Raw genomic sequence first — 415 nt, 5'->3', positions numbered from 1 at the left:
CATTTAGGGTTCTCTTACTCATACAAGTAATCTTCAAAACTGAGAAACTATTCACAGATATTTTTGGTATTTCCTCCTACATCCTGGACTTAAACCAATAAACATTTCATTTGTACCACAAATAGATCTAATATTTAGGATTTGGGAAACAACTATTTAACAAGGTGCATGATATAAAGGGTTAACAAAGTGCCAAATCTTTTCTCAACTGTTTAGTTTGTGTATCTGTGTGTAAGTGTATTTGTTCTTGTGTGTATATATAAAGTATTTGCCCCCTTCCTGATTTCTGTGTTTTTTGCATATGTATCACACACAAAGGTTTCAGATCATCAAACCAATTTTAGTATGACACAGAGACAACCCAAGGAAATAGAAAATGCAGTTTCTAAATGATGATTTTATTTACCAAGGGAGA

Source organism: Cynoglossus semilaevis, chromosome W (genome assembly GCF_000523025.1).
Source record: "Cynoglossus semilaevis isolate Cse_v1.0 chromosome W, Cse_v1.0, whole genome shotgun sequence".
Taxonomy (NCBI): domain Eukaryota; kingdom Metazoa; phylum Chordata; class Actinopteri; order Pleuronectiformes; family Cynoglossidae; genus Cynoglossus; species Cynoglossus semilaevis.
The sequence above is the reverse complement of the archived record's forward strand: the minus strand, read 5'-3'. Positions refer to the sequence as shown.